Here is a 20,900-nt window from a genome sequence, read left to right on the forward strand (position 1 = left end):
GATCAGCAGCCTACAGATGCACTGTATGGTTTTTTCAGGTTGCTTAGTATCAATAATTTTCCAAAATGATCTACAATAATTTTTTGAAGCACGGAATCATTATTTTTTATATATATTTTCACATGACCCACGCTGACTATTTAAGATGCATATAAAATCCACAATTATAATTCAAGTGCACACATACGCAATAATAAGTTAACAAATACAGAAGATGTTCAAGTTCACATGACAGCATCATACATGAACAAGTTCACATAATCCACAATTATAATTCAAGTGCAGACATACGCAATAATAAGTTGACAAATACAGAAGATGTTCAAGTTCACATGACAGCATCATACATGAACAAGTTCACATGACAGCATCATACAGAAGATGTTCAAGTTCACAAATAAGCCTTCATACAGAACATGTTCAAGCTCACATGGCATCAAATATGAGAACAAGCATATCTAAAATCAAAGACTAAGCCTTCTTTTACTTCTTGTGCTCATTGCAGGGCTAGGTGGTTGTGTTTTTTTGCTTCTAGTGCCCCTGGAGGGGCTATCAAGTGGCACATTTGTAGTTCTAACATTCTTAGCACCTAGCCATTGCTTCTTCTTTGTGGGTTTCACCTTCTTGTTACCCTTGGCCTTGACAGGTGGTTCTATGTGCAAGGGATGCTCGATGGAAAGTGCTTCCGGGTGATTTGAGCCACTTCTTGACCTACAAATATTTATTTTCAACAGCAAATGATGATAGTTCAATAGTCGAATGGAAAAATTTCAGAAATAGAAAAGTACCTTTTTGATAGTCCAGAGCTAGATTTATTTAGTTTTTCCATAGTCTTACTTGAAATATCCAAACTTTGGCTGTTATGATAGAGAGCATCTATTTAGTTTCGTTACCAAATTGTCGTTAATACTAACACAAAATTTTGAGCACTAACATAAATTACCTTCTAGATGCTCAGGAGTACGATCATCGCTATTTCTTTTTTTGCTAGTTGTTGTTTCCAAGTTTTGACTAGATGGGCAAAGTCAATATTTAGTATTGATGACAAGTTTGAAATAACAACTAGAGGAAGTAATAATGTGCAAACCTTGGTGGAAAAGACGTGGATGCAGCCGGTGCATCGTCCTCCAAAGGAACAATAGAACTTTGAGCAGATTTGGCCCTCTTCTTTGGTGGTCCCCTACAAGAACACCACATGTCATCACTATGTTTTGTAGGAAGGAAAAACATAAATGATAGTAAAAGTAGACACATTATTACCTGATTGTTTTCATAGCTTCAATGTCTTCTGGTTTGTCATTCTTGCAGTTATGCCAATGATGTCCATAGCCCTCACAAATAGGGCACCTATGTTGCCCTTTCCTTTTTTTTCTTGTCACCATTGCCTTTATGCCTTTCAGTTTTAGGCCTACCTGCTATCATCCTCAGACTCATCACCTCTCCTCCAAGCTTCAATTGGATAATTCACAACCTGAAGTGCATTCTGTGGTAGAGTCTCCAAGTACATTGCCTCTTCATCTACACCAACATATTCATTCTGTGGTGCAGGGTTTCTAAGGTAATCATCCTCATCAAGCTCTATGTTGTTTTTGGGTTGGCTATCAACATTAAAATCCCACTTCATGACTGACTCATATGGTTCAGAAGGGCCTCGATATACAATGAACATGATGATAACCTAAACATACACATCAAATCTTGGTCGGATTTTATTTCAGGGAAGGTTTTTAGGGCTTCATCATGGTACTGAACATGAGCTACTTCCATAGCCTGGAGGATATTTCTATACCACTTATTCTACAAAATCATTGAAATTTGTTCTATCTGAATCCACAACCATCTCAAAGCTAAAACAATTAACATCCTTTCTACGAGTCTTACTGTTGCCCAACAATTTGATTTCCACCTTGAAACTAGAATCAAACCTGTTAACACAAGAAATGTACCATATTCACAACCATGCAAATTTGTAGGTGATGCAAATGAAAATGACGATGGTACACTCACCCTGAGAGCGAGTCATTCCCCTCCAAAGCCTGGACAACATCAGCCTTAGAAGTCTGGCAAGCGTGGAACGGGTACGGGAAAGAGCGAAGGAGGAAGTCGCCGCCCGCTTCAGGGGTAAGGCTATTTTTGTCTTTTCGCGTGCGGTCCATGTGCTGGGTATCGGTAGAGATGGACGGACTGGACGGAAGGGCCAAGAAACCAAACAAAACTCGATTCTGGGCCAAATAAGCAAGTTCGATAAAAAAGGGTCAAGAAACTTAGAGGCATTTTTTTTAGGACCAAGGAAATAATTTGCTCTATTATTTATCTAAACATTCCATGGTTGAGCAAAAATGAAAAGAAAATAGCATAATTGCACCAACAAAGATGAACATCATCTACGAGGACATCAAATTAAGGGGAATCCCAAGCTATCTGATCTTTACATAGCAAAATTTGATCTTGACAAACACAATCTGCTCGTGAACACAGTACTCCTTATTCACCCATTCCAGCTCCTCCTACGAACAGGACAACCAAAGGTTTGAGCTTTCACCAAATGGTGCCTAGATCGAACAAAGCGAGGGGAATGGGGGCCATCACCTTGGTAATGAGAGTGAGGTCGGAGGCGGCCGCGTAGGTGGAGGACGCGGCCGTGGAGGAAGCAGAAGCTGTCCACTACTAGAGAACAGACTTTAGAACGATGTCTCAATTTAGCATTAGCCTCGGCATTTTTTGCCCCCGGGACTAAAGGACCCTTTAGTCCCGGTTGGTAATACCAACCGGGACTAAAGGTCCCTGCCCAACGGTCGTCCGCGGGGCAGGGATCTTTAGTCCCGGCTGGTATTACCAACCGGGACTAAAGGTTTACCTTTAGTCCCGGTTGGTAATACCAGCCGGGACTAAAGCTTTTAGTCCCGGTTTGGGTTATGCCCCGGGAATAAAGATTAATATTTAGTCCCGGTTTGGACCCCTAACCGGGACTAATTATCCCGGCCTATAATTCTGCTCAATTCTTCCTCCCCGAGCCCGAGCCATTCCATTATTCAAACTCACTGCCTCTGTTCTTCAGCTTGCTGTTGTTCTTGCACTCTCCCCCTCCATTGGTGTTGCTCTTCGATTTTGGAGGTAACAAACTTAATCCTCTTATGTTTTATCAGTAGCTTATCTCATTTTGCGATGTAGATGCATGTGTAACTTTATATGTTGGACTTTATTATGATTTTATATGTCATTTTTAGCTCAAAATCACATGATGATTTGCATATATGTTTGGATAAACAAAAGTTAAATTAGTTCATCAAAATCACGCCTCGCTCGTCCTCGCTGGAGCACGCGCCATTCTCGTCCCCGGTGGCTTACGTGATCTTAGAATTAATTTTTCCATGAAATGAAAAACTTAGAAAATTGTTAGAAAATTGTAGAAAATCCGTACTAGTTGAACTTGCGGACCGTGTTCATGTCGGCGAGCATGTTCTCTGCCGAGCGGTAACGGATGTCAAGGAGGAGCTTTGATTCTACGAGGGAGAGCGGCAACGGTCGTGGAAGACCGTGTTCCCTTTCTCGTAGAATCAGAGCTCTTCCTTGGCCAAGTACGGTGCCGTCCGGTGGAGAAATGCTCGTCGAGATGATCACGTAAGCAAGGTCAACTAGTACGGATGGTTATTTATTGAAACATGTTTTTGAGCTATAATTTGATGGATATTTGAAAATATGAAATTTACACTAGTTTGCAAAAATAAGTATAGAAAGTAGATGACAACTGTTACTGGATCCTCGGCCTCTCGTTCGGTTACGAAACGACTGAGGCCAGAACTCCCTCTCATTATCTGCGGCAAGTGTAAGCAGAAGATTGTGATGGAGTACCGAGTCAAGAGACAGGGACCCAACAAGGGTCGTGTTTTCTACAAGTGCCCGGATCGCGATGTGAGTTTCTTACGCATTTTATAATTATGGCTAATTGACCTGCTTTTCTTGAATATTTTTGACTAAATATTTTTTGGCTTTAATTTCAGTGGGAGGACAATGGATGCGATGGTTGGTACTGGGAGGAAGATTATGCTACATACGTGCAGAATTTGGGTGCGCTTGAGGTAGCGGATGCTGCTGATGAGGCAGTGAGCCAGCAGGAGAAGCTTATTGATATTCAACAGAAGAATGATTTGTCTGTTTTAGTTGCGTACGATCACAAAATAATTATGTTACTGAAGTGCATTGTAGTTTTAGTTTGTTTAGTGATAGTTGGGATTGCTTACGTTGTAGCCAGGCTTAGTTAATTAATCAACCGTGTGTGTGTCATTTATGTTGTGTAATAAAATACTTAATTATGTTCAAGGTTTTCATAATTTGTCATGTAATACAGATTATGTCACGCCATTGGATGTACAATGCCGATCGTCGCTCCCAAGACTTTATAGAGGGCTTGCACTATTTTTTAGGTGTGGCCGAGGCAAATAAGCGGGATGGTTTCATATGCTGTCCATGTGCCCTATGTAAGAATTTAAAGGAATATTCAAGCTCAATGAGTCTTCATTCACATTTGCTTAAGTCAGGTTTCATGTCAAACTATATATGTTGGACTAAGCATAGAGAAAGCGGGGTCATGATGGAAGAAGGTGAAGGAGAAGATTTAGACATTGATGACATTATTGCTCAGTATGGTGCCTTTGATGATACTACAATGGGGGGAGATGAAGAAGAGGTAGCGGTAGAAGATGATCTCGGTGATGCTCTTGGCGATGCCATTCGTGATGCACAACAAGAATGGGAAAGTGAAAAAGAGAAAGTTAAGTTGGAGCGCATGCTTGAGGATCATAGAAAGTTGCTATACCCGATGGCCGAAGAGGGGCAAAAAAAGCTGGGTACAACACTGGAATTGCTACAGTGGAAGGCAAAGAATGGTGTATCCGATAAGGCATTTGGGAATTTATTAAACCTCATAAAGAAGATGCTTCCGAAGCCAAATGAATTGCCCACCACTACGTACGAAGCAAAAAAGGTTGTCTGCCCTTTGGGATTAAAAATCCAGAAGATACATGCATGTCCTAATGACTGTATCCTCTACCATGGCAATGAATACGAGAATTTGGATGAATGCCCGGTATGTAAAGCATCGCGGTATAAGATCAGGCGCGATGATCCTGGTGACGTCGAGGGTGAACAACGTCCTAGAAAGAAAATCCCTGCCAAGGTTATGTGGTATGCTCCTATAATACCACGCTTAAAACGTTTGTTCAGAAATAAAGACCACGCAAAGTTGTTGCGGTGGTATAAAGAAGACCGTAAGGTAGACAATATGCTGAGACACCCAGCTGATGGGTCCCAGTGGAGAGCGATAGATAGAGAATTTTTAGAGTTTGCAAATGAGGTTAGAAACTTAAGGTTCGCCTTAAGTACAGATGGTATGAATCCTTTTGGACAGCAGAGCACTAGTCATAGCACTTGGCCAGTTACTCTATGTATCTACAACCTTCCTCCATGGTTATGCATGAAGCGAAAGTTCATTATGATGCCGATCCTCATCCAAGGTCCGAGGCAACCTGGCAACGATATTGATGTATATCTGAAGCCATTAGTTGAAGAACTTCTAGTTTTATGGAACAAACCAGGTGTACGTGTCTGGGATGAGTACAAACAAGAACACTTTGACCTACGAGCAATGTTGTTCATAACCATCAATGATTGGCCTGCTTTAAGTAATCTTTCAGGTCAGACAAACAAAGGATATAATGCATGCACACATTGTTTTGATGACCTTGACAGTATATATTTGAAAAGATGTCAAAAGGTCGTGTACCTTGGCCATCGTCGATTCCTTCCTTTGAACCACCAAGTAAGAAAGAAAGGGAAGCATTTTAAAGGTAAGCCAGACCACCGGAAGAAGCCTCATAACCGAACCGGGGAAGATGTACTTGCAATGGTCAAGGATGTGAAAGTAGTATTTGGAAAGGGACAAGGCAGTGAATCTGTTCCCAAAGATGCTAATGGACATGCACCCATGTGGAAGAAGAAGTCCATCTTTTGGGAGCTACCCTATTGGCAAGTCCTAGAGGTCCGCAACGCAATCGACGTGATGCACCTGACAAAGAATCTTTGTGTGAACCTGTTAGGATTCATGGGTGTGTACGGGAAGCCAAAGGATTCACTTGAAGCACGCCAGGACTTGCAGTGCATGAAAGAACGAGACAACCTTCATCCAGAGAAGACAGGTGATGGACGTCATTACTTAAGTCCTGCTAGCTACACGCTTAGCAAAGAAGAGAGGGACAGCATGTTCAAATGTCTAAGCAGCATCAAGGTCCCATCGGGATTCTCCTCCAATATAAAGGGTATAATAAATGTGCCAGATAAAAAATTCCTAAACTTAAAGTCCCACGACTGCCATGTGCTTATGACGCAATTGCTTCCAGTTGCTTTAAGAGGAATTCTACCTCCACATGTACGTCTAGCCACCGTGAAGCTATGTGCATTTCTCAATGCAATTTCTCAGAAGGCAATCAATCCAGTGGAACTAGCTACTCTACAGAACGATGTGGTTCAATGTCTTGTCAGCTTTGAGTTGGTGTTCCCTCCATCCTTCTTTAATATCATGACACACATCCTAGTTCATTTGGTGAAGGAGATTAGTATTCTTGGACCTGTGTTCTTACATAACATGTTCCCCTTCGAGAGGTTTATGGGAGTCTTGAAGAAATATGTGAAAGTCCGTTCTAAGCCTGAAGGAAGCATCGCCCAGGGCTATGGAACAGAGGAGGTCATTGAGTTCTGTGTTAACTTTATTCCTGACATTGCTCCGATTGGCGTTCCCGAATCACGACATGAGGGGAGACTCAGTGGTAAAGGAACTTTAGGGAAGAAAACATATATTGGCATGGAAGACGATTATTTCAATAAAGCACACTACACAGTTCTTCAGAACTCGTCATTGGTGCATCCGTACATCGAGATACATAAGGAGTTCTTACGATCCAAGTTTCCAAGGAAGACTGAAGCTTGAATTAGGCGTCAGCACATGAAAAGTTTCAGTGGTTGGTTGCGAAAAGAATGTCAAGGCGATGACAATATTGATGAGCAACTGTATTTGTTGGCTAGGCAGCCATCGTGGCATATCCTCACGTACCAAGGGTACGAGATAAATGGGAATACATTTTACACAGTTGCCCAAGATAAAAGGAGCACCAATCAAAATAGTGGTGTTTGCATAGATGGCACAGATCCAAATGGGAATATACAAACATATTATGGCCGCATAGAAGAGATATGGGAACTAGACTACGCACCTAATTTTAAAGTCCCTTTGTTCTGGTGCCAATGGATGAAGCTGACCGGAGGAGGGGTAACAGTCGACAAAGAGTATGGAATGACAACAGTGGACCTCAACAATATTGGATACAAAGAGGAACCATTCGTCCTTGCTGCCGATGTGAGTCAGGTGTTCTATGTGAAAGACATGTCTACAAAATCAAAGAGAGGAAAAAACGAAGACATCAACTCAATGATCAATGAGCCAAAGCGCCACATAATTCTTTCTGGGAAAATAAATATAGTAGGAATTGAAGACAAGTCAGACATGTCAGAAGATTACGAAAGAAATATCCGAATTCCACCCTTCATAGTGAAGAAAGATCCAAGCATCATGTTAAATGATGAAGACACTCCATGGTTACGACAAGATCATAACCAAGGGTCATACGTCAAGAAGAAATTCACTGTTGTGCCCGCATGATACAACGATGCATGTTTAATATATTATGTTTTAGAGACGGATATTATGTAATATGTTTTCGGAACCCTAGATTGTCTAAAATTGAAAAGTTTTGAATACCAAGTTTGTTCATATCATCAATATCTACAATCCTTATATAGACCATTTTTTCATTTGAGAAAGCTTGAACAAAATGTAGTTCAATTTTCACAAGTGTGTGACATAGTTTTAGAAAGTCTATAAGAGATAAGGAAAATTGTGACTAGTGTTTGATAAAAATTTCTCAAATGAGAAAATAATCTATGTAACAATTGTAGATCTTGCTGAGATGATCAAACTTGGTATTCAGAGTTTTTTCATCTGAGGTCATTTAGTGTCTCATTTGAGCAAGTTTGACCAAGTCAAATTTGGTCAAATGAAAAAACAACACTTTGACCCTAGTATTATGGACTCTAAATGACTTCGAATTGAAAAGTTTTGAATACCAAGTTTGTTAAACTCAAAAAGATCTACAATTGTTGTTTTGGTCAACTTTCCATTTGAGAAAGTTTGGACGGTTCAAATTTATGATTTTTAAATTTCGACGCCTACAAACTAGTTTTCAGAACCCTAGATTGTCTAAAATTGAAAAGTTTTGAATACCAAGTTTGTTCATATCATCAATATCTACAATCCTTATATAGACCATTTTTTCATTTGAGAAAGCTTGAACAAAATGTAGTTCAATTTTCACAAGTGTGTGACATAGTTTTAGAAAGTCTATAAGAGATAAGGAAAATTGTGACTAGTGTTTGATAAAAATTTCTCAAATGGGAAAATGATCTATGTAACAATTGTAGATCTTGCTGAGATGATCAAACTTGGTATTCAGAGTTTTTTCATCTGAGATCATTTAGTGTCTCATTTGAGCAAGTTTGACCAAGTCAAATTTGGTCAAATGAAAAAACAACACTTTGACCCTAGTATTATGGACTCTAAATGACTTCGAATTGAAAAGTTTTGAATACCAAGTTTCTTAAACTCAAAAAGATCTACAATTGTTGTTTTGGTCAACTTTCCATTTGAGAAAGTTTGGATGGTTCAAATTTATGATTTTTAAATTTCGACGCCTACAAACTAGTTTTCGGAACCCTAGATTGTCTAAAATTGAAAAGTTTTGAATACCAAGTTTGTTCATATCATCAATATCTACAATCCTTATATAGACCATTTTTTCATTTGAGAAAGCTTGAACAAAATGTAGTTCAATTTTCACAAGTGTGTGACATAGTTTTAGAAAGTCTATAAGAGATAAGGAAAATTGTGACTAGTGTTTGATAAAAATTTCTCAAATAGGAAAATGATCTATGTAACAATTGTAGATCTTGCTGAGATGATCAAACTTGGTATTCAGAGTTTTTTCATCTGAGGTCATTTAGTGTCTCATTTGAGCAAGTTTGACCAAGTCAAATTTGGTCAAATGAAAAAACAACACTTTGACCCTAGTATTATGGACTCTAAATGACTTCGAATTGAAAAGTTTTGAATACCAAGTTTGTTAAACTCAAAAAGATCTATAATTGTTGTTTTGGTCAACTTTCCATTTGAGAAAGTTTGGACGGTTCAAATTTATGATTTTTAAATTTTGATGCCTACAAACTAGTTTTCGGAACCCTAGATTGTCTAAAATTGAAAAGTTTTGAATACCAAGTTTGTTCATATCATCAATATCTACAATACTTATATAGACCATTTTTTCATTTGAGAAAGCTTGAACAAAATGTAGTTCAATTTTCACAAGTGTGTGACATAGTTTTAGAAAGTCTATAAGAGATAAGGAAAATTGTGACTAGTGTTTGATAAAAATTTCTCAAATGGGAAAATGATCTATGTAACAATTGTAGATCTTGCTGAGATGATCAAACTTGGTATTCAGAGTTTTTTCATCTGAGGTCATTTAGTGTCTCATTTGAGCAAGTTTGACCAAGTCAAATTTGGTCAAATGAAAAAACAACACTTTGACCCTAGTATTATGGACTCTAAATGACTTCGAATTGAAAAGTTTTGAATACCAAGTTTGTTAAACTCAAAAAGATCTACAATTGTTGTTTTGGTCAACTTTCCATTTGAGAAAGTTTGGACGGTTCAAATTTATGATTTTTAAATTTCGACGCCTACAAACTAGTTTTCGGAACCCTAGATTGTCTAAAATTGAAAAGTTTTGAATACCAAGTTTGTTCATATCATCAATATCTACAATCCTTATATAGACCTATTTTTTCATTTGAGAAAGCTTGAATAAAATGTAGTTCAATTTTCACAAGTGTGTGACATAGTTTTAGAAAGTCTATAAGAGATAAGGAAAATTGTGACTAGTGTTTGATAAAAATTTCTCAAATGGGAAAATGATCTATGTAACAATTGTAGATCTTGCTGAGATGATCAAACTTGGTATTCAGAGTTTTTTCATCTGAGGTCATTTAGTGTCTCATTTGAGCAAGTTTGACCAAGTCAAATTTGGTCAAATGAAAAAACAACACTTTGACCCTAGTATTATGGACTCTAAATGACTTCGAATTGAAAAGTTTTGAATACCAAGTTTGTTAATTTTGGTCGAATTGAAAAAACAACAATCCTTATATAGGCCATTTTTTCATTTGAAAAAGTTGTACAACAAAAAATACTATATTTTCTTTATTTTTATAGGTTTAACAAAAATTTCCTGTCAATTTTGGTCAAAAACCGAGAAAAAATTAAAACATTGACGTTACAATAATGTGATAATAAATTTCCTATCGAATAATATTAGTTTTATTAATTTTAAGTTACAAATATATTTTTGCATTAACAAAATACTTAGTATTAGTAACATTTATATTCTATATTCATAAAAGAAATTAAAAACTATAGGTTACAAAATTTTCCTATTTACAATAAATAATTAGTTAATCAATAGAATTTTTTAAAATAAATATTGCAAAGTATTGAAGTTGCTATGGAATTAATTGATTAACCTAGTATTAAACAAAATCAAAATCCCAGGTCTTTCCAATTACGCTGGCGGGTTGCCAAAATTTTCGGTGCCTTCAGTCCCGGCCCAGACCAAGAACCGGGACTAAAGGGTGAGCGACAATTTCGGTGCCCGCCCAAAATACTTTTAGTCCCGGCTAGTAACACCAACCGGGACTAAAAACCCTTTAGTCCCGGCTTGTAAGGCGAGCCGGGACTAAAGGGTTGGGCCTTTAGTCCCGGATGGTAATACAAGCCGGGACTAAAGGGTTTTTAGTCCCGGTTGGTGTTACTAGCCGGGACTAAAGGGTCCCGGCCTATATATATCGAACGGTTTCATCTTCTACCTTTCGATCTACACGTCGATCATCGCCACCGCCACCGCCATCTTCGATCTCGCCTCCGTCGCCCCAGCCCCGCCCGGCCGTACATCGAGCTCGTCTCTGCCGCGCCGCCGTCGTCTTCTACCCCCGCCCGGCCGCGCCATTCGCCCGGCCCCGTCTCTGCCCGCACCCGAGCCCCCTCCGTCGACCGCTTCCCGCGCGCCCGGCGGCCTCGTCGTCGAGCCCCGCCGTCTCCGCCGCCGTACGTCGTCCTCGCGCGATCGAGGTGCTCAGCTCGGCCCCGCGCGTGGCCGGCCAGCACGCCCTGCCGGCCCGCGCCATCCGCCTCGATCCACAGCCTGCTAGAGCTTAGCTTGCTCTCGGCCGGCCAATATTAGATTAAAATGTTAGATTTAATTAGTAGTTTTTGATATATGTTAGATTTAAATGTATTAAAATTTAATTAGTACTTTATTTAGATAGTTTTTTTAGATAGTTTTTTATTATAGTATTTGATATATGTTAGATTAAAATGTATTAAATTTTAATTAGTACTTATTTAGATAGTTTTTTTTAGATAGTTTTTTATTATAGTTTTTTATATATGTTAGATTAAAATGTATTATCTATTACTAGTTTATCTAATTTCATGTTAGATTTATTTAATTGGATTTAGTAATTATATATTCTATCTCTCTATATATATATATCTAGAGAGAGATTCTATATGTATACATATGGTACTTAATTAATTATTTCTATATGTATATATACATGTACTTATTTTCATGTGTTGAGAGAGAGAGAAAATTGTATCTAGAGAGACATTTTATGTGTTATCACATGCATATCTAGAGATATAGACATATGCACTTATTTCTATGTGTTGAGAGAGAGAGAAAATATATTGTATCATTCTATGTGTATATATATACATGTACTTATTTCCATGTTTTTGGATCGAAAGTGTTTTTGATTCGATTCCAAAGCCTATCCTTATTATTGTTTATCCTTATGAAATATTATGTGTTATTATATTTAATTGGATTTAGTAATTCTATATGTGTTATCACATGTACTTATGTTATATACCATAATAATTCTATATATGTGTTATCTTGAAGATACAAATGGCTGCTCCGGATGATAACTTGAGTGATGACATAATGGCGGATATTATCAACGTCGGCACCAATGTGGATGTAGATGACACGAGTCAGTACTTTGCTGATTATGAGGATATCCTGAATATGCCGGTGGTTGAAGATCAACAAATTGTCGCGCAAGAAAATACTGGCGAGGTATATTCGATTATCTATCATCTCTTATAAATGCATGCGTACGTATATTTGTTGTTAATCGTTGTGTTTCTACTCATGTAGCCGGTCTCTGGATCTACATCAACCACCGACAAAAGTAGGAAAGTCCGAGGGCCAAAAAAGCCATTAGAGGGCCGTTTCATAATATCAGAATTCGACACCGACACCGGCAAACCATTGGGACCACATGCTCAGACATATGTCAATCAATGTGGGTTCATTGTAAGGGATAGGATCCCAGTTAGTGCTCGTGAATGGAAGCAGAAGATATCCGCTCCTAATGTTAGTTTTGTATCTGATCGTGATAAGAACCTAGTTTGGAGAGATATCACTCAGCATTTCACATTACAAGCAGATGATGCTTTGAAGGAGCTAGTGAGGGATTGGACAATGAAGAAGATGGCAGCATTGTTCCAGAGTTGGAAGAAGACATTGTATAAAAAGTTTATCTTGAAGAATGCTACGCCGAATTTCAATGCTAAGGCGTTTGTCAAGTTAGAGTCCCATTGGGATACCTTCGTAGAATACAAGACATCTCAAGACAGTGAGGAACGTGTGATGAGGAATCGGCAGAATGCTCGACAGAAGCAATACCATCATCGCATGGGATCAGGTGGTTATAGGAGTGCTATTCCCAAGTGGCAGAACCTAGAAGCAGAGATTACTGCCAAGGGAATCATACCTGAAACAATAGAAAAGAACTGGCCTCAACGCGCGAAGAATTGGTTCTACGCTCATGGGAGAAGCCTAGACCCAGACACTGGCAAGCTAATTTTCGGCCAAAAAATTGAGAGAGCAACACAGAGACTAGCTCATGCTAGGGAAGAAGCTAATAGTGGTGTTTTCAAGCCCAACAGAGAGAAGGATGAATTGACATATGCCCTAGAGAATCCCGAACACGGTGGTCGAACAAAAGGCTATGGGGCGGTTCCGTGGCTACACGTATTCCCAGCAGACAAGGATACCTACAGAAGCCGCCAGAGAAAGAAGGATGAGGAGGCAGAACGAATTCGTGCATTGGAGCAATTTGTTGATGAGTCACGACAAGCATTGCTTGAATCACGTGAACGAGAAAAATCTCTTGAGGCAAGAATGCAGGAGGAGATCAAGAGGCAAGTGTAGCTAGCAATGAGTCAAATGCAATCGCAATCAACGCCGGGAGTCACCATTAGCCCCGTTGGTCAGATGAAAAGCAGTTGTGCTTCTACGGAGCTGCCAGTTATTCAAGACGACGCTGGGTTGCGCTTCCCTGTTGATGACATTACCGAGCCTCTAACAAAATGTGAGCTGCACATTCCAGATGGTAATGCATCAATCATGGTGGCTGTCGGGGTTGTATCTCCAATAGACCGAACGAAGACACCAAGAATCCATGGGTCAGTTATTCAACCTGGATATGCTAGCGTCTCGGTCGATAGAGTGCTCAAAGGTTACAGCAATGTTCCTCTTGACATTGAAGGCGGTGATGGGGAGAAGACACTAGGAGAAACAGAGAAGACATTTATTCAATGGCGCAAACGCTTCATCATCATTCCTGGGGCGCCACCGCTTCCCCTACCTCACCCTAGGTACGAATGAAAGTGAATGAAATATTATTTTCCATTAATTTTCTATTGGCTTCAAAAATAATTGACACACAAATTGTTTTTATAGCAGGGTCTCTCCCCAGCCTAGCCTAATCATTCATTCCCCATCTCATCACAGCGTCGCGGGGGGCGAGACGACTTCATCCCCATGGCGATCGCCAACTCCTACACCGGCCCTATCGCCTCCACAACGATCTCCAACTCCTACACCGGCCCCATCGCCTCCACAACGATCTCCAACTCCTACACCGGGCCCCACCGCCTCCACAACGATCTCCAACGTCTCCACGCCGGTCTCCACCAACACTGGCCTCATCGCCTCCACGCCGATCTCCAACACCGCCCCCACCCCCTCCACAGCGACGCACTACAAAGACGTCTAAGGTCCCGGCGGCAAAGAAGACCCTAAGAAAAAGAGTTATTTCTCAAGAAATACTTCCTGAAAAGACTGATGAGCAAATAGCAGCTGAAGAAGACAAAAAAGTAAAAGATTTTTTTATAGATATCAAAAACAAGAGTCAAGCAAAGCTTAAGGAGAAGCCGTACTTTTACATACCACGAGATGTGCTGAGGCAGAAGGTCGATGCTCACAAGAAAAAGATGATTGAACTTCGTAAGCCTTCGCCACTATCAGACTATGACCGCTCTCTCGTGAAGTCACATGATGCAGATAAGAAAAGGAAAAGAGCATCAGGGAAGGATGTCCCACAGCTCGGACAACAGAAGCAACCAATGCAAAATCTTGTTGTTGCTAATGAATATGGTTCCAACATAGAAGTCTATCGACCAGACAACTCTGGAGAAGTGTCGGTTCAAGCCCTTAATGCTTTTTTTAAAGATACTGGTTTAACCTTGGATCAATTGACGGGCAAAGCTCCAATCCAGAACCTGAAAGTTGATACCTGGAAGACTTATAAATATGGCAAAAGTCTATACAACCCTGCGGCTCTGAATGAATTGGGTACGCAAATATACTTGCTCAACAAGTGGTACATGCAGGCGTGTGGCAGGGGTGAGCAGTGGATCTTTGTCAGATTTAGAGACCATCATTACTTCCGTGGCGATGACATCTTACATATTAGTTTCGAAGAATTGCATCAACTATTCCACTTGGACGCTCTGGATAAATCAATCATGAGCTCCTTTTGTTTGTAAGTGATTCTTACTTTTATTTAATAAACTCACTTCCATGCGTACGTGTATATAATTATCCTCACATGTAACTTATATTTATATATAGATTCCAGATGTCAGAGCTCCAAAGAATACAAGACACCAGTGTTGGCTTCATTGATCCTTATATCGTATTCAAAACCGATATTATTGTAAAGGACCACTGGGTATCTGAAGCACAGACGAATATCATGAAGTTCTTCGTGAAGCAGCACGATAAGACAACAATACTTTTCCCGTACAACTTTGAGTAAGTGTTAATAATAATGTAGTCTACACATTTTATGTAATATCAATACAACTTATATGCATGTACGTGTGTGTATAAACCAATGTAGTTTTCACTGGATACTCATTGTCATTGAGTTAAACTCAAGTCGGTTACTAATCTTTGACTCGTTGAGAAAAGAACGGGCACTATACCAAGATATGATAGACATTATCCAGGGGTAATTTCGATCTCTCGCGCACAACTATTATTGAATAGACTTTGCCATAATTTATTAACGATCGTACATTATTGGTCGCACAGGGTTTGGAAAGAGTTTATTCGGCAACATCGCAAGGATTGCAAGGCACCACTTAATGTAGTTGAAATACCAGTAAGTTGTACTATATACACTTCCCCACGTGTTTAATTACTATATCGTACTTCAATTTACGTGTGAGATGATGAGAATAATCTTCTTCTCGTACAGTGGTGTTTGCGGCAGGAACCAGGTAATAACTTGTGTGGATACTACGTTTGTGAATTTATCACTGCGCACATAAGAAGAACTCCTGAAGATGTCCTCAGAGTACGTATATATCAATTTTTATTTATTTTTAAATGAATATATATACATATATGTGTATTAATACTTTTCCTTTTATTTCAAATGCAAGACTGAATGGTTGAAACGAAGGGTCATGCAAAAAGACCATCTGAAAGTAGTTCAAGAGTCAATAGCAGGATATCTTCTAGAAAAAGTGCTAAATCCCAACGGCGAGTTCTACTTTGATCTTAAGGAATAAATGATGTAAATTAAATGTTTATTGATATCGTTATTTTCGAGAACAAGATTATGAAAGTGTTGTATATATACATATATATATATATATCTATAATATATATAGTTTTATACTTTATTCGAATATAATAATGCTCAAGATGAGAATTAGATGTAATTATATGCATGCGTGTATTTATATTAGCAACGTAGAATACGTACATAAAAACATATTATATATTAAACAAATACGTGTAACTGAACTGAAAACAAATTAAACAAAAAAAAGAAAAAGAAAAGGAACCTTTAGTCCCGGTTGGGGTTACCAACCGGGACTAAAGGGTGAACCATTAGTCCCGGTTGGTAACCCCAACCGGGACTAAAGGGTGCGCCAGGTTCGCTCGGCTGGAGGGCCTTTACCAACCGGAACTAAAGGTCCCTCTTTAATCCCGGCTCGATGACCCAGGACTGAAGGTTCCACCTTTAGTCCCGGGATCGTTGTCCCGGCGCGGTAACCGGGACTAAAGGCTGTTACCGCCCGGGACAACAGGTCCATTCTATAGTAGTGGTCGCGGAGGCAGATGAGGTGGCCAAGGTGGTGGCGGAGGCTTGGGCAGCCTTGGCAGCGTCGTCCCTCTCGGCACCGAAGGTTTGGGCCCAGCGGGTGAAGTTCGCGGCCGCGGCCTCCGCGGAGGAAGCAGAGGAGGCCACCATGGAGGAGATGAAACCGCTCTCCGGTTGCGAAGGCGGCGGCGGCGACGAGTCGCTTCTGCTTGGTCAGCCTTGGCAGCGTCGGCCTTCTCGGGGCCGAAGGTTTGGGCCCAACAGGTGAAGTTCGTGGCCGCGGCTGCCGCGGAGGAGGCGACCATGGAGGAGATGGAACCGCTTTCCGGCTTCTAGGCGGCGGCGACGACGAGTTGCTTCTGCTTGGGCGGGTGGATTTTGGGTTCCTGCTGCTCCCTAGCCTGCCGGAGGATCTTCTCGGCCGTAATCTGGATTGGCGTAGGGACCTTGTTATTGACTCGTGTAGCATGACGCGGGGAAGTGGTGGGGGCAGCCGGTGTCGTGGGGAGACGAAGCAGTGAATGGCGGCTGGCGCAGCGAATGGAGGATCGTGGCCTGGACGTCATGCACGGGATGCAATACCTTATCAGCGGCCGTGGAGCCTATTGCAGCCTCTGATTGGCTGCTTTTTTGGCATGGGACCCACATACATACATACTTTTTGTCAGACAAAGGACCACTTGGGCCCTGTTCAGTTTCCTCCCAAAACGCCAAATTTTTCAAGATTCCCTGTCACATCGAATACGAAAACGCATGCATGAAGCATTAAATATAAATAAAAAATAAAACTAATTACACAGTTTAGACGAAATTCACGAGACGAATCTTTTAAGCATAATTAGACTATGATTGGACACTAATTGCCAAATAACAACGAAAGCGCTACAGTGTCGTTTTGCCAAATTTTTCGGGCCTTGAATGTGTGTACGTCCGCCTCAACACGCTCAGCTCATTTTCTTTGGCTCGGCTGTGAATTAGAGCTCGGCTCGTTCAGCTCTATGGACATGCGCGTCTCTCTCTTGTTCCTGTAGTTGTATTAGTACCGTGTGGTCTTAAATATTCTCTACCATTCTAGTACTTCCGTGTCTAAGAAGCCACACTCTATCCTCCTGCTCGTGTTTTCCTCTTATTTCGAACTCCCAGCCATGAACCAGACCCTAGCTCTTCGTGCTTCCGGCGATTGATCTGAGACTTCTCGTTCTAGTGGTCGTGGCCACTGCTTTAGGCATCCTTTGCTTCGATGTGCCTGTGGTGATCTGGCTGTCGTTTTACATGCTGGCACACCTCGCAACCAAGGACACCGGTTCATTAAGCGTTCTAAGCATGTAATAGATCTTCACCTCATGCATTCAGTATCTTTTTCCTATTTTTTGGTTTTTGATGATGCTTTTTTAGGACAATGGTTGTGCTCTTTAGATCTGGGACGACCTCCTTGAGGATTATGTCAACATTCGGTTGTCTCAAGCTGATATGGTTCATCAGAACATAGTTTTTGGTCTTAGATCTGAGATTGAAGCTAAGGCTGTCCTTTTGGCCGAAGCAATGGAAGAGCTTGCAGCTGCCAGAAGCAGTAGTCGCCGTAGGCTTTTTTTTCTTTTCTGTTTTTTGTTTCGTTGTTTGCTGGATCCTAGCCAAATCATTCAACTGAGCTTTACTCCGTTGTTTGTTACTGTAGTAATTTCTTAGTAGTTCATGTAGCACTTGTATCTTTGAACTTTATGAACTTGGCTCAGCCTTTAGAACACCAGATCATAGCCAAAGTATTTTTATTTTCTTTTTAATTACATCTTGGTGCTACCTCCCTTGGTTTCCCATGATTACGTAAATTATGTGCGTGTTATTTAAACCATTCATTCCGCTTTACGGTTGATATATTTTATCATTCATTTAATAGCGAGTATTTATTTAGAAAACAACGTGTTCTAGGTGTCTGTATTACTAATTTAGAAATTAGAGCAAATTCATGGTTTTATTATAACCAAACCATATTTAAACTGTCATCTAGACACTATCAATTATTTTACTTAACAAGTTTTTGTTAATAATTTTCAGTCCCTGCCGCTTCAGTTTTCTAGCCTTACTTTGTGAATTTTGAAATATTTCAGTCCCAGCCGCTTCAGTATTCTAGCCTTTCTTGTCACCTATTTGTACTGGCATCCTTTTTTTCAACCAGGTACATGCCATGTACTACTGCCCAAAAGTTTGACAAATCTACCTACTGCACTGTTATCTTTTTTATCTCCATCCATACCTCTCATGTATCTCCCAAAAGTTGGACAAGACTAGACCTGATAGCACATTATACTATTATATTATTTTCTTTATCCTGCCCTTGTGTCTCTGGTTCTTTTACTAGACGCCCCTACTCTCGGAATATGTCACTAGAACTGTATAGTATGTTTGTGCAGTTAGTATTGACTTTTTTAGAAAAATAACATAAAAAACCTTTTAGATCCGTTATATTTAAATTTTGTGTCCTTAATTTAAATTATGTGTTCTAGTTTACTTAATTTAAATTATATGGTTGCAGTGGGTACATTGTTCGTCTTGAATTGTTGATTTAGACCGTCCCTTTTTTCCATTTGGTCGCAGTCGCATTTCTCTGTCTATTTTTTTCACTCTTTTGTTATAACTGAATTACCCTTATGAGCAAGTGAAATATAAAATAAACTATTTGATATTGGCCTAAGCATTTTGGTACAGGCCCCTCCAATATTGGAACATTTTTTTGTTACATCTTGGTATTATCAGTTTGGATCAGTTCCTCCTTTTTATTTGTCCAGTTCGGTACCTCTCGTCCCCCACGTTTGGATATTGGCCGAATTAGTATCCCTTATATTTAGGTCTCATATTAACTTGGCACCCCGACGTTTTCATATCTCCCAATTTAAATCATTCTGAGACACTAGGAATATCTCCTATTTTTTTTCATTTGTGAAATGGCCAATGATGGAAATAGGAACTTTAAAAGAGCGAACCTTTAGATCTTACAACCATATTTTATTCAGATTAGTGTGTTTGTTGACTTTTGATGGATTACTACAACAGCACTATTCGGTGAATATAAAATCTAAAGTTCAGACGTGGCTCTCTTCATAACAATATGAGAGGGATAAGTTACAATAATTATTTCAATTTGACACATAACAGTACACAAGTCAAATTGCTTCTCTAGGCAGTAATCTACATGTGAATGCCTATTTCTTCACGGAACTTAACTAGGTCCCTGCTCCACATCAGGTACTCTACTAGAACTCGATGCACAACGTTGGCTTCTTTTTTTCATGATCCCTTGTCATGTCGTGGGCGTGGACTATGAGATCAGCGCATGAGCATATTTTCAAGTAGTCAGGACAGAAAGGGCAGGAAAATTCATTGTTTTCACGTACTATACAGCCATCTGCACCATTGATTAGCCCTTGAGTAGTTTGATTCTTAAGGTGACGTATGTTTTCGTCACTTGCCACACCTTCAGCTGAAACAATCATGTCTTCTTCTTCCTCATATAGACTACTAATGAGCTCTAAAATAGTTTTTCAGTCAAATTTGTTGTCATGGGAAATGTCATCTCCAAGTCTATATGTAAATATTAGAACAGAGTAAATTATATTAGTTGTTAAAAAGAACATCTACTTGTAATAATAATCACATAGTATGACATAAAATTAAATATTCACTTGGCATACCTTTCTGTGGATATATATATACTATGCGAATATTAGCAGCGGTTCCACGGACTCGCGACAGAGGGAGCGCGGGGCAGGGGATTAGCGGGGCGATTACGTACGAGAAGGGGTGAAGCCATTAGTAGTAATCAGACGATGGCCTCCGGGTCTTATTAGCTGTAGAGATTCCACGCGACCACAAGCGCGCGGTGACAAACGAAACAAGCAAGCAGCAGGCTCCAGCTCCACTCCACCAGTCCACTCACTCACTCGGCCGGCACCGGTCTTGCTTGCCGACCTCGACTACTCCTACTCCTGTTAGATTACTGCCACTGCCAAATGCCCTGGTCTTGGCCGGCCTGCTGGTTCCACCATCGCAGCAGCATAACTTCCATGGATGGCGTGGGCTTGCGAATCAGCGCACAGTTACAGTCCACGTACTCAAAGCCAAGCCAGCCATCGCTACTCTCCCCTGTTGACTGGCCGGACCGTGCCTACCTGGCAGACAAAGTCCTCCTTCCTCCGTCGTCTCTCATCCACCCACGTGTCCATCCTCTCTAGTTGACCAAACACTACTGCCAGTGCACCTCCCTTCCAGTTCCT

Source organism: Miscanthus floridulus, chromosome 2, assembly GCF_019320115.1.
Source record: "Miscanthus floridulus cultivar M001 chromosome 2, ASM1932011v1, whole genome shotgun sequence".
NCBI classification, from domain to species: Eukaryota; Viridiplantae; Streptophyta; class Magnoliopsida; order Poales; family Poaceae; genus Miscanthus; species Miscanthus floridulus.